Raw genomic sequence first — 15,858 nt, forward strand, 5'->3', positions numbered from 1 at the left:
AGCCCTACTCCCTAAGCACTTTAGCAAGTCTGGGCTATCCGTGAGGCTGAGACCTGGCAACAGAGTGAGACTTTACCACTAAAAAAAAAGCTAGCATAAATGTTATTTTAAATTTTCTAGCAGCCACATTAAAAAAGAGATAAAAGCAAACAGAAAACATTATTTGCAATAATATATTTTATCAAGCCAAATACAGGGAGAACATGAAGTTCATGTGCAATTTAAATTAGTTTAACACTACTTTGAGATATCATCTAACTCCAGTGAGACTAGCCTATATCACAAAATTTCAAGACCAGAGATGTTGGCGTGGATGCGGAGAAAAGGGAACACTTTTGCACTGCTGGTGGGAATGCAAATTATTACATTCATTTTGGAAAGACAAATGGAGAACACTTAGAGATCTAAAAACAGAACTGCCATTCAATCCTGTAATCCCTCTACTGGGCATATACCCAGAAGACCCAAAACCACATCATAACAAAGATATTTGCACCAGAATGTTTATTGCAGCCCAGTTCATAATTGCTAAGTCATGGAAAAAGCCCAAGTGCCCATCGATCCATGAATGGATTAATAAATTGTGGTATATGTACACCATGGAATATTATGCAGCCTTAAAGAAAGATGGAGACTTTACCTCTTTTATGTTTACATGGATGGAACTGGAAAATATTCTTCTTAGCAAAGTATCTCAAGAATGGGAAAAAAATGGAAAAAAAAGTACCCAATGTACTCAGCTCTACTATGAAACTAATTTAGAGCTTTCACATGAAAACTATAACCCAGTTACAACCTAAGAATAGGGGGAAGGGGGAAAGGGAGGGGAGGGAGGGGGGATGTGGGTAGAGGGAGGGGGACAGGCGGGATCACACCTGCAGTGCATCTTACAAGGATATATGTGAAACTTAGTAAATGTAGAATGTAAATGTCTTAGCACAATAACTAAAAAAATGCCAGGAAGGCTATGTCAACCAGTGTGATGAAAATGTGTCAAACGGTTTATGAAGCTAATGTATGATGCCCCATGATCATATCAATGTACACAGTTATGATTTAATTTAAAAATAAATTAGTTTAACATAGTAAATTGCGCACGAACTTTATGTCCACCCTGCATATCCAAAATATTAGCATTCAGTACATAATGAATATAAAAATTAGTAATGAGATATTCTACATTCTTCTTCCATGCTTATTCTTTGAAATCTGATGTGCATTTTACACTTGCAGCACACCTGAATTTAAACAAGCCACATGTCACGTGCCCAACAGCCACAGCCACAGCCACAGCCACACATGGCTAGTGGCTACTGCACTGGACACCTTACCTCTTGTGCCTCAAACAGCACTTCCCTTGGGGACAAAGCCAACACTGCCCACACCCTGAGCCAAATATTCTCTCTAGCCCAGACCTCACCGCTGAGCTCTGGACTTAGGAACCTGCCTGCCTGTCATCTCCCAGGCAGGTAGGTTCTGCAGTTTTCCCAAAACAGCATTCTTCTTTTCCTCCCCAAAACCTGTCTTCCACAACCCACTCCAACTCAGTCAATGGTATGGCAAGCCACCCAGTTGCTAGAACTAAAACCCCAAAGGATTATGTTCTTCCTTCATCCAAACTGTCCCTAAGTTCTGTCAATTCAGCCCACAGGTGTGTCTGTTCCACCTACCTCCATCTTCACGTCCATCACCCTAGTGAAGGCAACATCACCTCACCTGGACTACTGGGAGATTCCAACTACTTCCACTCCAACCTTCCCACCCCTCACTCCACACCCACACAGAGCAGCCAGAGGCATCAGACCATCCCCCTACCCTCATCCCTCCACCAGCTTCCTGATGCCTTCCAACAAAATCCAAACTCCTTACCTAGCTTTTCCACGCCCTTTATTACCTGTTCACCGCACTGTCCATCACTCTCACCAAGCCACGTGCCTCAAACCCACTAAACTCCTTCCCACTTCCTGCTCCCTCTATCCGGAACGTTCTCCCTCCCATCCTTGTCATCATTCAGGTCTCTGAGTGGCCTTCCCCATCACCTTTTCCGCTCTAGTCCCTTCATCCTTAGGCATTTCCTGTCCCATAACCTTGTGTTCATTTTCTTCATAACATTCATAGCTCCCTGAAATTATTCAACTGGTTATTTGTCTCCATGAGAGGATGGACTTCTCTCATATTATCCATCTCTGCTTTTCTAGCAACTAGAACAGAATAATATCCAGCACATACTAGCATGAGAATGGGCGAGTGAGTGAATGAATGCTGCTCTCTCTGTCTGGAATCCTCTCTCCACCCCATGGTTGGCTCTTTGCCTTTTGGATCTTAGGTGAAGTGTCCCCTGCTCAGACAGCCTTCCCAGACTGCTGTTTTACCCTCTCAGCATCCTCCTTGCTACCCTCCTAGCACATACCGCAGTTTTTACTTTAGCCAACAATTCATTTACCCTGTTTTGTCTTCTCCCACTGCCCTATCGCCACTGCTAGATTTCTAGACTCTGTGCTTCAAAAACAGGGAGAATGTCTGTACAGTTCACTACTGTCACCCATTTCCCTACAAGGCCTGGCATGTGATAGATGTGCAAGAAATACTTACTGAATGAATAACCAACTCTTCCTGGGACCTCCCAGCCCTGCCCAGGAGAGCAGTCCCTGGGGGGCATCCTACCGGATCTCTACAAAAAGCCAGATCACTCTCTGGCTTCCAAGAGTGAACTGTTGAGACCACCTGGGCATGATGTGAGCTGGGTAGCTGGCTTCAAAAAAAAGGGTGATGAATGGGCTTGGCATCCATAGCACAGTGGTTACGGTGCCAGCCACATACACCAAGGCTTGTGGGTTCAAACCTAGCCTGGGCCAGCTAAACAACAATGACAACTGCAACAAAAAATAGTCGGGCGTTGTGGTGGGCCCCTGTAATCCCAGCTACTTGGGAGGCTGAGTCAAGAGAATCACTTAAGCCCAAAAGTTTCAGGTTGCGGTGAGCTGTGATGCCTCAGCACTCTACCAAAGGTAAGAAAGTGAGACTGTCTCAAAAAACAAAAAAAGTGATGAATGGGGCAGAAAGAGGAAGGACTGTGTCCCCAAGGGTGTGCCTGAGATGGCCCACTGCTCTCTCTCTTCCAGGGTCATCAGAACCCTCTTCCCAACAAGGGTACCAAGAACCCACCTCGGTTGGTCTAAGGGTAAGTTTCTGACCCTGAGATCCAACTACCACTCTCCCCAGGACCCATCCCCATACTCACTGGCTGGGCACACAGCCAGGCACAACAAGGCTCCCATTGACCAGGCCAAAAACAGAGTCTATTCTTCATCCCCATAGTGCGGCTGGACAGAGTTCCTCAGTGTCCTTAGGAGAGATTCTCCCCTTGGGAGTTTTCCTTCCACTGCAGAAACCCAGAGAGAATCAGGGACTTGCCCAAGGTCACACAGCCAAGGCCAGAACCTGCAGGTGGATGTAACAGGCACAGTGTCCTTGGGAGCCCAGGGGTCTTGGTCTTTTTCTTCTTCCATCCTGCGCATCCCACCTCAGGAAAGCCACAAGAAGCCTGGTTATGGCTTTCGCCCACGTGGGCCTACACCTCCATGGTCTCACTTCCAACTGCACAGCTCCAGGCAGGCAGGAGAGTGGGTAGTAGACTATCAGAGTGATTCCCTGTCTCAGGGACATGCATGACAGCACTAAGGCCCAGAACGATTAGGCTCAGGGATGTCACCTCCGCTCAGGCCCCACCATGCGGAGCCCCCTGGAAGGGACAGGACCAGCTCCCCACCATGCCAGCCCTGGCCTGGAAAGAGGCCAAATCCACACCTTCTCCCAGAGCTGCCTCCTGTCCGCACAGCAAGGTAGGGTGGTGCTTGATGTGGCAGCATCTCCCAGCCAGCTCAGGACTGTGTCAGCACCACCGTCCACTCCTCCCCTCACCAACCAGCAGTGTGCAGGGCCAGCATACCAGGGCATGGTGACAAGGGCACCACAATGGCCAGCTGACTACCTAGCAAGAAACTCAAGGACTAAGGGACTGTTGGAGAAAGTGTGTGACACATGGGCTGGGTGACTCGGTGGACTGACCTGCTGACTCCATTGATAGAGAAGATTGACTGACAGTCTGACTAGACTTAAGATTTCCCAGGTCTTGGGGATTCAAGGAATGAAGCCAGGGACCACAGATCAGTGATAAGATAGCATTTTGGGGACAGAAAGGAAAACAGAAGGAGTAAAAAAGCACCAGAGCTTCTGGACAGAAGGACTAAAAAGCCCTAGAGCTTTTCTGGCAGAGGGAAAGACCCAAGTGGGGAGACTCCTTTGTCTAGGGGTATAAGGTCTTGTGAATTACATTTGACCAGGACTTAGTAGCTGGAAGCACTTTTTCCATGTTAATGAGTGTTATTGACCAAAGAATGAATGCTATCCCCCCAGCTAAAGGTCAGGGTGTTCTCTTTATGAAATTGCCGAGGCCTAGGAAAACTGGGGTCCCTGTCCAGCCTTGAATGGGGGAACCCCGTATCAGGTGGATCTGCATGGGGCCACCGCGGGTGGTTGGTGGCCACCAGCCTCTCTGCTTCCCACCCCTTTCGAACGGGCTCACTCTGCCGCCTCCCTAACCACCGAAGAGATTCGAACCAGGGGCAGCGCCTGTGGCTCAGTGAGTAGGGCGCCGGCCGCATATACCGAGGGTGGCAGGTTCAAACCCAGCCTCGGCCAAACTGCAACAAAAAAATAGCCAGGCATTGTGGTGGGCGCCTGTAGTCCCAGCTGCTTAGGAGGCTGAGGCAAGAGAATCGCCTAAGCCCAAGAGTTAAAGGTTGCTGTGAGCTGTGACGCCACAGCACTCTACCCGAGGGCAGTACAGTGAGACTCTGTCTCTACCAAAAAAAAAAAAAAAGAGAGAGATTCTAACCAGAGCGCGCGGAGCGGTGCTGGCAAGGTTCCCTAGGGATCGCTCGAATCCCCGCGGGGCTCCACTACGCCACCTCGTGGCTGCGCCTGGAAGGAAGCTAATGGGCGTGGTTTGTGAGTGTGGGTGTGGTTTGTGGGCGGGGCGGAGAGCTCCAGCATCACCCCCCCCCCATTCCCCGCCTCCCTTGTCGGCCCCCTGAGCCGCTGCTTCCTCCCCAGTCTGAGTGGAAGGGTCCCCTGAGTTGCCCTGCAGACCTGTCCAAAAGCCTGATGGGGTGAGGGAAACTCCTGGCTTCCCCTTAGACCCCCTGGCAGCCTGGTCATCCAGATGGCTCCAGGAACCCGCTGAGGGGCGGGGGTGGGGCGACGGCAAGTGCAGGCGGGAGAGGATAGGGAGACCCTCCGGGCGCCAGGCTGGCCGCAGAGCGTGGCAAGGGCCTGAGTGAGCAGATCAGGACCAACGCTGATGGAATTTGCATCACAGTATTTCTGTTACTAGACCCAGAACCACTCCTCACTCCTACTTGGTCCTCCCCACCCTCCACCCCCATCCCGCGGGTTCACCTGCAAACTCACCTGCCTTCCAGAAGGTCGGTCTGGAGTATGGTAAACCCCGGCAAGCCCCGTAGGTGGCAGCAAAGGCCTGGGAAAAGTGGTGCCAGAAAGGCGCCTCCCTTCCACCATAAGCACTGAAAGGCCAGGAGAGATGGAACCACCTCCCAGAGGAGAGAAACATCCTTGCACCGCAAGGTGGCTTGAACCCCGAAGTGATATTTTCCAACACAGGTGCACTCATCTCTGCCATCCAGACCAGGTGACTGCAGAAGCCTCCTCACCTCTCTGAGGCTCAGTTTCCTTACCTCTAAGATTAGAGACAAGAAGGGTACCTGCTTCACAGGAGATTTTGAGGATTTACTGTGATGCTGCATGGAAGTCATTTAGCACAGTGCCCACCCCAGGGCTACCAGGATCATACCCGGCTGGCATCTGAGTGTGGTATCCTTTTTAATTTGTCAAATCAGCTAGGCTACAGCCCCCAGTTATTCAGTCAAACACTAATCTAGATGTTTGGAGGAAGGCATTTTGTATAAAATATAAAAATACCCTCAATAATCAGGGTGAGCCTTAAATCAGAGCAGCAGCTTCCATGAAGAAATTCTGTCTGTGGACAACAGCTTCAGCTCTTGGCAAGAGCTCCAGGCTGCACTGCTCAGCCAGCTCAATTGCACAAATCAATTGCTTGCCACAAATCACTTAATATGTATCTGCCTACTGTTACATTTTCTCTAGTTGAACCTAATACAGGGAGGAAGCAGAGAGACAGTGTGTCGAAGGCAGAGAGAAAGAGTGTGTGTGTGTGTGTGTGTGTGTGTGTGTGTGTGTGTGTGTGTGTGTGTGTGTGTTTGGGGTCACGGGGAGCCTAATCCTCAAGTTTCTTCATTCCTTTTTAAGATCCAGGCAGTTAGTGACTTTGGGGGTCCAGTAGTTGGAGCAAAACCATGCAAAAGCATGGTTGTTTACAGACTATGAGATATTGATAGTGGGGCCCTTTCCACCAGCCCTGCCCTCCAGGCCACAGCTTCATGGATGCAACCTGCTAGTTCCCAGGCTTTCCAAGGGAGGCCAGGCTCATCTTCTTCCCCACTGAGCTCCCCTGCAATGGGTGTAGCATTGGGAACCAGGGCTACAAAGTATGCTGTCTCCCTGGAAACCAGCTGATGAGGAGGAGGCTTCTCCCCTAGCAACCAGCACATCCCATGTCCCTGTACCCTGACTCTCCTGTCCCTACCCCTCAGGCGCGTGTGTCATACACAAACCTGCACCTCCAAACTCACCCCTCTTGCCCTTCTGCCCTAATGCTAACAATCACTCACATTTATAGATTACATTCTGCACTGGAGCACCATGCCAAGGCCTTCACTCAGCCTGCTTAGCCTCACCACAAACCTGTGAGGTGGGAATTGCTGCTGAACCACCTGCATTTGACAGAGAAGGAAGCGGAGGCACAGGGCCAGCTCTTCAATTTCTCCTCCTCCTAGGGAGACCAGCTTTGGGTAGAACCCTAAGGTAGGCCAAGAACACCCACCCATGGTGGAAAGAAAGCAGCTCTCTTGGTGAGGCTGTGCTGGGCTGGGGGGTCTCGTCCCTTCTCAGACCTCTGCTTTGCTCTTCTGCACACACAATGCTAGTGAGCAAGGAGGTGGCAGCCTGAAGCACTTGGGGCTTTACAGGCACTTGGCTTCTCTTCCTCCTTACATCATGGAACTGTGGAGCCTGGTGAAGCATCATCTGGTGGGAAGAGAGTGGGTGCATGAGTCAGCAAGCCTGCGTTTGAGGCCTGGTGCTGCCACTTGCAAACTATGAGGCCTCCAGCAAGTTCTGGAACCCGAGACGTGGTTTCTTCATCTGTAAGATGGGCCAGGGAAGAGCCCCTTCACAGGGCTCCCATGGGGACAGGAATGGGGCTGGCACACACTGCTTTCTCCACATTTATTAAGGGGTGGTGAGAGTGAAGGACTCATGTTACAAACACAAGAAACTGTCACTATTACTGAATAGACACGACCCACACACACACACACACACAGTCTCCTCAAACCCAAAAACCTGATCCTCCCAGGTGCAGCAAGCAAGGAGCTCTTGTATAAGACTGACCCTGACCGTCTGAGTCTCCCTACATGCTGCACCCTGGGCACCTCTGTGGCTTACCTGGGTCCCAGCACTGCCCCCCTTCCTCACCTGAGAGAATAGCAGCATCACTCCCCCAGCCCAAGTCACTCCTACCAGAAACCTGGGTGTCGGCCCCAGTTCTTTCTTGCTGTCATCCTCATAACCAGCAAATCCTGCCAGCTCTTCCTCCCAAATACATATCCACTGTGTCCCTCCATCTCACAGCCACCACCCAGGTCCCCACCACCCAGGCTCCATCCTGGACAAACTGTTCTCCCACTTGCCCCACACAATAGCCAAGGGTTGCTTTTTTGTATTATTTGTTTCTAGAGACAAGTTTCTTCTCTGTTGCCTAGGCTGGAGTCCAGTGCCATGACCATCCACAGATAGCTCACTGCAGATTCAAACTCCTGGGCTCAAGTGATCCTCCTTCCTCAGCTTCCCAAAATGCTGGCATGAGCCACCATCCTTGGCCCAGGATGAGATTTTTTTTTAAAATGCAGACAGTATCGTGTCTCCTACTGCTCCAAACACTTCTATAGGGGGTGGCGCCTGTGGCTCAGTGAGTAGGGCTCCGGCCCCATATACCGAGGGTGGCGGGTTCAAACCTGACCCCGGCCAACCTGCAACAAAAAAATAGCCAAACGTTGTGGCAGGCGCCTGTAATCCCAGCTACTGGAGAGGCTGAGACAGGAGAATCGCCTAAGCCCAGCAGTTGGAGGTTGCTGTGAGCTGAGACGCCACAGCACTCTACCAAGGGCGTTAAAGTGAGACTCTTGTCTCTAAAAAAAAAAAAACACTTCTTTGGGGCTTCCCAGTGCTCAGAAGACTTATGCCAAAGCCTCAGAGTCCAAAGCCCTGTAAGGCCTATTCCCTGCCACCCTGCCCTCTCCGCTCATCTCAAATTCCTGTCCTGTCCCTCCCGCTCTGTACTTGGTTGCCTGGCTTCCTTTCCCATCCTGCTACTCTTCATATTCTCTTTGCACGTGCTGTTCCCTCTGCCTAAGCTGTCTTCTCCCTTAGTCCACCCTACTGCTTCATTAACTCCCCTCCATAAGAAGGGCTTATGGACCCTCCAGCCTGAGCTGCTTCCAGTAACTTTAGTTTTGTTTTTGTTTTTTTTTTGAGACAGAGCCTCAAGCTGTTGCCCTGGCTAGAGAGCTGTGGCATCACAGCTCACAGCAACCTCCAACTCCTGGGCTCAAGCAATTCTCCTGCCTATGCCTTCCAAGTAGCTGGGACTACAGACGCCCGCCATAACACCTGGCTATTTTTTGGTTGCAGCCATCATTGTTGTTTGGTGGGCTGGGCTGGATTCGAACCTGCCAGCTCAGGTGTATGTGGCTGGCACCTTAGCCGCTTGAGCCACAGACGCTAGCCTGCTTCCAGTACCTTTTGTTAAACATGTCCCTGGAGCTTGGTGCCTTCTTTTAAGCACTGTGTTCAGTCATTATCACAGATTGCACTTGGGTAACTGTGGGATACTGTCACCCCATGGCGCACACAGACAACTGTGAGCTCCAGGTTCACAGGGAATAGGACTGGTTTTACTCACCACGGTACCCCCCCCAAATCCATACACAGGGAGAGCTGAATCAATGCTATTGAATGAACTGTTGGTGAGGGAATAAGGCCAGGCCTCTGCCTGATTATGGCCAAGGGGCCATGCTCCCTGGTTTGCATGGGGAGGACCAGGGTTCACCTGTCATCCTTGCATAATAATAGTGCCCCTGTTCACCGTCCAGTATCCCAATCTGACATATGATCAGCCCAGTTATTAGAAAGAAGGGGTTTGCCCCAGAGCTTTTGCTCTTTCCCACACTTGCATTGATTTTCCATTTTTCCTCCAACAAGCTCAAAGCTTTTTCTTCTTCTGAGATATCTTTCTTCTTTTATTAATTCTCCCTGAATTCCCTCTAAGCCCTAGAAATACATAAGAGTTTTCTTTGCCCATTTCACTGCAGAAGTGTTCTCCTGGAGGATGGCCATGGTGATCAAATGACATCACTGCCCTGGAAACAGTTCCCTAGGAGATGAGTGATGTCACTTCCAGGAGATGATTCCCATGGTAACCATCTTGGTAGAACTGGGGGGTGGCCAGGAAAGTGAAGGGGGTGGAGAGCAGATACACAAGGGACAAATATGAAGGGCGGAAGGAAAGACGGGGGGAGGGTGCAGGGGAAAAAATGACAGGAAGAGGATAGGAACCATCCCGGAGAAGTTGAAAATAACACAGCATCACAGAATCTCAGCAAAGGAAAGGTCCCTGGAGACCCCCAAAAGCAATGACCTGACTTCATTTTTACAGAGGTTACTGAGAGGACTTGGTCAAGATCACCAGAATACAGGTGATGTTAGAACCAAACCTGAGGCTTTCGTGACTCTCCAGTTTTTTGCTTGGCCCATCAGTAGATCGGGCAGGGAAATAAAGTAAGTTCTGGCCTCAGAGCAATCGATTATTCATGAATTCAAGGAATCCTTCTTGTGGGCTGTGTGCTAGGACTGGAGAGGAACCTGAGCAACATTTTCAGTTTCTTTACATATTTTTATTGTCTTTCCCCCCTGCTACAGTGCTGGCACCCTACCAATAAAGTCCATGTCTGTGTAATTTGGGTTTGTTTTTGCTTTTTTGAGACAGAGTCTCACTATGTCGCCCTTGGTAGAGTGCCACGGCATCACAGCTCACAGCAACCTCAAACTTTTGGGCTTAAGTGGTTCTCTTGCCTCAGCCTCTCAAGTAGTTGGGACTAGAGGTGTCCACCACAACACCCAGCTATTTTGTTGTTGTTATTGTTGTCATTGTTGCGGCACCTGTGGCTCAAGGAGTAGGGCGCCGGTCCCATATGCCGGAGGTGGCGGGTTCAAACCCAGCCCCGGCCAAAAATCACACAGACAAAAAAAAAGAAACATTGCTGATTCTAAAAGACCCCAGTCATTGTTATTCAGCAGGCCCAGGCCAGGTTCAAACCTGCCAGCCTCAGTGTATGTGGCCGGTGCCCTAACCACTGAGTACGGGCGCTGAGCCCATATCTATGTGATTTGTGAGGGGCACTCAGCTACCCACCCGGTGTCTCCCACCAGGTCATGGCTCAATGCGTTTGTTGAAGACCGATAAATGCCATTGTGTGCTACAGACCCCCAGTGTCAGATCCCAAAGAGGGGCTCAGATTAACTGGAAGGGAGGACGTAGAATTTCATAAAAGGAATTTGAATAGGGCAAGAGAAGAAAGCCCAAAGGGAGAAGGGAGAGAAAGCTGGAGCAAAAGTGAGAGAACAGACTGAACAATTTGGCCGCTGGAGAGGATCTCACCTGTTGATGCTCCCACCACCTCTTCAGCTTTATGCAGTGCCTGTGGGCACCTCACTTTATGAAGTAAAGGAGCTCCAAGGCTTAGGAGAAAGAAAAGGCATTAAGGATCAGATTACAAGATATGCCTGGGGATGGGGAGGGGCAGCAAAAAGACCAACCAGGCAAACATAAAGGAGAAGGTAACGCAGTGAAGTCTGGCCAGCAAGGGAGGACGTCTCATCCATAAAGACCTGGAATGTCAGGCTTTCAGGCCTGCCTGAAGGCAATTGGGCATTATAAAAAGAACAAGGAGCTTGAAGCCCTACATCGGGGGTCTTCAAACTGCGGCTGGCCCGGGGGCCACATGAGGCGGTGTGATTGTATTTGTTCCCCTTTTGTGTTTTTACTTCAAAATAAGATATGTGCAGTGTGCGTAGGAATTTGTTCATAGTTTTGTTTTTTTTTTAACTATAGTCCAGCCCTAAAATGGTCTAAGGGACAGTGAACTGGCCCCGTTTAAAAAGTTTGAGGACCCCTGCCCTACACAAAGACATAGTCTGCCACTGCCCAGCTATGGGACCACAGGAAAGTTGCTTCTCTCAGAGCCTCTACATCGGAGCTGCGCAAGACTACTCGCTCTGAATTTTAAAATGTTATGTAAAGCCCCAGTTACGAGGGGTGACTGACCTTCAGAAGAGCCTTGGCAAGTTATCTCCCTGCCCTTTCTGATACAGCTTCTGCCCTCCAGAATGGCATGGGAGTAGAACTTTGGGAAATGAACCTGACAATGGATTCCTTCAAGCTTTAGCTCGTCCAAACTTTTGGAGCCCCTGCTTTGCTAGACCCCACAGGGACCTACAGTCCAGTGGGGAGAGGGAAGAGATCCTCAGGGTAACTTACAATAATAATGCAAAGACTGATCCAAAGTCACCCAGCAGTTCAAGAGAAAGAAGAGGCATCCAGCCAGATCAGAGACAGCATTTCATTAGGCTTTTTTTGTTTTTGTTTTTGTTTTTGTTTTTTTGAGACAGGATTTCACTATGTTGCCCAGGTTGGTTTTAAACTCCTGGAATGTCAGCCTCCCCAAGCAGCTGAGGTGACAGGCATGAGCTACCACAACTGGCTTCATCAGGCCTTGAAGAATCTGATTTTAAAAGGATAGAGACCAGAGGCAGAGAGGCTAGCTATTGTTAACTTTTCTAGGATTCCTTTTCTCTAGATGGGGATCAATATATCCATTGGGTAGCATAAAGAGCCTCAAAGAAAACTTGGTCTTGCTTTGTCACCAAGGCTGGAGCGCAGTAACAAAATCATAGCTCCCTGCAGCCTCCTGTGCTATAAGACCCTCTGATGTCAGCCCCCCAAACAGCTAGGATTACAACCATATGCCACCATATCCAGCTACTATTTTTGTTTCTTAGAGACAGGGTCTTACTATGTTGTCCAGGCTATTCTTGAACTCCTGGCCTCAAGCAATCCTCCCACCTCAGCCTCCCAAAGGGCTGGGATCACAGCCACCACATTCAGCCTAAACCAGGCTGAGTTCTGATTTCAGCTTCACTTCCATTTTTGTTTGTTTTTTTTTTTTTTTTTTTGTAGAGACAGAGTCATTTTGCTGCCCTTGGTAGAGTGCCACGACGTCACAGGACTCACAGCAACCTCCAGCTCTTGGGCTTCGCGATTCTTCTGCCTCAGCCTCCCGAGCAGCTGGGACTACAGGCGCCCGCCACAACACCCAGTTATTTTTTCGTTGCAGTTCAGCCGTGGCTGGGTTTGAACCCGCCACCCTCCGCCCTACTCACTGAGCCACAGATGCCACCCTTCTTACTGGCTATGTACATTATACCACAAGTCTGATACCTGGATTTGTCATCTGTTAAAAAATGTTAACAGACCCATCTTTCAAAGTTGCTGTGAAGATTCAGAGACATAAAGTGCTCAGAACATAGTATTTGACTTTTTCTTTGGTTGCTGTTGTTTTTTAGAGCGGCAGTTCTCGCTCTATCCTCTAGTAGCAGTCACAGCTCTATGAAGCCTTGAACAAGCGTATGCCAACATTCTCGTCGGTATGTGAAAATGGTTTTTATCGGGCGGCGCCTGTGGCTCAGTCGGTAAGGCGCCGGCCCCATATACCGAGGGTGGCAGGTTCAAACCCAGCCCCGGCCAAACTGCAACCAAAAAATAGCCGGGCGTTGTGGCGGGCGCCTGTAGTCCCAGCTACTCGGGAGGCTGAGGCAAGAGAATTACTTAAGCCCAGGAGTTGGAGGTTGCTGTGAGCTGTGTGACGCCATGGCACTCTACCGAGGGCGGTACAGTGAGACTCTATCTCTACAAAAAAAAAAAAAAAAAAAAAGAAAATGGTTTTTATCAGCCAACTTACCGACTGGGTTACATAAGGAAAGATGATTTAAGTCCACCCATATCTGAATCACAGTGTTTGTGCTTGCCTGATAGTTGGAAGGGTCTTCTGAGAACTAAGGACTCTTTTCAGTCTCTTACGAGCCAACAGCCTCTATAAAGGCATGTGGGAAGGAGGTGTGGAAGGCCTGACAGTCCACTTTACCTTCTAAGCCAAGAGGAATCCTGAGCTCCCCATCAGGTGATTTCAGATGGCCAAGTATTTACCCAGCAATAGCTCCATTATCAAGATTCCTGTAAGAAACGGACTTTACGCAGGGTTTGAGGACCTACCAGAAATCAATAGCACCAATAAATTTTAACATCTAGGTCTACTTTCTTCAATTCTAATTGAAAACGCTAAAAGCACTGAGAGTGTTCCCAGAGTGGGATGTGTGACATTCATTTTTTTTTTCTAGTCTCAACCCAAAGAGCATGGCACAGTGAAAGAATCATGGACGAGACACAGGATATGAACGCTGTTCTAGGTTCTGTCACTAATTTTGTTAGGATCTGGAAAAGCTATTTCATTTCCCCTGCCACTACATTAAGAAGACCCTTTAACTACTTTAGAAAATTTATCTTGATTGGAAAAGCTTTAAAATACTAAATGTAAACTGGGAAGAAAAACAAAATCACTTTTATCAGGCAGAAGAGAAGCCTTCCAGGCTTACCAAAAATGTGATTTATTGCTTGCTCCCTCTTATGTCCTGTCAAAGAACATTTATCATTGATTGGGCTAATTCTAACCGCTGTGTGTCTATACTTCACCGTACCCCATTGCCAAAGAAGGTGACTTCCGCACACTGAGAACCACGAATTGAACTAAAATGTATGATCCAAATCCCACACTTAAAAAAGGAGAGATCTGAGCCTCAAGAGTGGCATGACTTGCCAGGGCTCCCCAGGGCCTTGGCAGCATGGCTGTGCTGGAGCCCCCCAAACGCAGTTAGAATCCTGAAACGCGCAGTCCCAACTAGAATCCAGTCTTGGGCAGAGGCTGTCCTCTGTAGCTTAGCAGTTGTGTGAACTTTAGGGGTCCACAACCTTGCCCTTCAGCTTTCTAATTTGTACAGACACTTGTTAAGGCAGTGGTTATGATACGAAAATGGGAGTGCTTTACCAACTGTCAAGGACATTTCAAATGTTAAGAGCAATTTCTGGCTCGGTGCCCATAGCACAGTGGTTACCATACACCGAAGGTGGTGGATTCAAACTCGGCCCAGGCCAGCTAACCAACTCAACAAAAAATAGCCAGACACGGGGGCCTGTAGTCCCAGCTACTTGGGAGGCTGAGGCAAAAGAATTGCTTAAGCCCAAGAGTTTGAGGTTGCTGTGAGCTGTGATTACAGCACTCTACTGAGGGCGACATAGTGAGACTGACTCAGAAAAAAAAAAAAAAAAAGCAGCTTCTGTGTCTACATGTTTATCAAAACCAAGTGTCTTAGCCAAATAAAGCTTGTAGCTTTAAAATAACTGACCTACCAATTGAGGTAAAAACCTAATTTTAGCTTAAAATTAGATCAACTTAAAACAGGTTTCCTAAGCGTATTTATTGGTATGTGGAGGGAGTCATACCTTCTTCAGAATGAGAAAATAGGTTAAACTTCCATGCTTAAGAGTATGCACTCCACAATATAAAGTCAAGGACAGATGGCATCATGGCCATTTTCTTTTAATGCCAAACTTTACTTAAAAATAAGGTGTTTAAGACCTCTGTATTTGTGCTCGCTTCAGCAGCACATATACTAAAATTGGAACGACATAGAGAAAGATTAGCATGGCCTCTGCACAAGGATGAGACGCAAATTCATGAAGCGTTCAGTATTTTTTTTTTAAAAAGTGTTTAAATAGCCGGGCGTTGTGGTGGGCGCCTGTAGTCCCAGCTACTCGGGAGGCTGAGGCAAGAGAATCGCTTAAGCCCAGGAGTTGGAGGTTGCTGTGAGCTGTGTGATGCCATGGCACTCTACCGAGGGCCATAAAGTGAAACTCTGTCTCTACAAAAAAAAAAAAAAAAAGTTTAAGATCTCTGTATAACTGAACCAATTCCCTTAACATGCTCATTCTTCGGTAAATTGATGGTACCACACTTGATGTGAAAAAAAAATTGCAAGGGGCTGGAAACGACATCACTCAAGGCCTTGGGGGACACTATGGGGTCGACCAAATTGTGGGGTAGTGTTTAAGGGTAGTGTAGTGTTTCTTCTTCCAACTCTCGGGATGGGGTCTATTTTAAAGAATACTTAAAGCATTTTTTTTTTTTTTTTTGAGACAGAGTCTCAAGCTGTCACCCTGGGTAGAGCGTGGAGTGCTGTTGCGTCACAGCTCACATCAACCTCAACTTTTCTTTTTTTTTTTTTTTTTGTAGAGACAGAGTCTCACTTTATGGCCCTCGGTAGAGTGCCATGGCATCACACAGCTCACAGCAACCTCCAACTCCTGGGCTTAAGCGATTCTCTTGCCTCAGCCTCCCGAGTAGCTGGGACTACAGGCGCCCGCCACAACGCCCAGCTATTTTTTGGTTGCAGTTTGGCCAGGGCCGGGTTTGAACCTGCCACCCTCGGAATATGGGGCCGGCGCCCTACCGACTGAGCCACAGGCGCCGC

General features: G+C 48.7%; 1 non-coding gene across 1 annotated transcript; it reads left to right on the forward strand.

Moving 5' to 3' along the window:
- The first annotated feature begins 14,976 nt into the window (after window positions 1-14,976).
- On the forward strand, window positions 14,977-15,084 carry LOC128585137 (U6 spliceosomal RNA). The gene has a single exon (XR_008379882.1). It is a non-coding gene; the product is annotated as a U6 spliceosomal RNA (small nuclear RNA).
- The last annotated feature ends 774 nt before the right edge of the window (window positions 15,085-15,858 follow it).

This window comes from Nycticebus coucang, chromosome 4 (assembly GCF_027406575.1).
Source record: "Nycticebus coucang isolate mNycCou1 chromosome 4, mNycCou1.pri, whole genome shotgun sequence".
Taxonomy (NCBI): Eukaryota; Metazoa; Chordata; class Mammalia; order Primates; family Lorisidae; genus Nycticebus; species Nycticebus coucang.